Here is a 373-nt window from a genome sequence, read left to right on the forward strand (position 1 = left end):
ATAATTATTATAATAATAGAAATAGTTATAATAAACGGACAAAGGCAGATACAGCATTTGCTGCTGCTGCTACTGCAGTTGCTGCTACTATTGCTGCTGCTGCTGCTGCTGCTGCAGCAGCTGCTGCAGCAGCAGCAGCAGCAGCACGAACCAGCTGCAGCAGCAGCAGCAGCTAGCTGCTGCTGCTGCCTCTTATTGCTATTCCTTCCTTTGGGGGCTCGAAGGAGGCGAACCTAGAAACTGCAACTAAAACGCAAAGCCCCAAACTCCGTCCTGCATGCATGCATGCATGCACGCATGCATGCATGCATGCATGCATGTGTGTACGCTGCATGCATGCATGCATGCATGCATTTGTTTAGGAAGGGGAGCG

Source organism: Eimeria mitis, genomic scaffold (assembly GCF_000499745.2).
Source record: "Eimeria mitis Houghton genomic scaffold, Emh_scaff3976, whole genome shotgun sequence".
NCBI classification, from domain to species: domain Eukaryota; phylum Apicomplexa; class Conoidasida; order Eucoccidiorida; family Eimeriidae; genus Eimeria; species Eimeria mitis.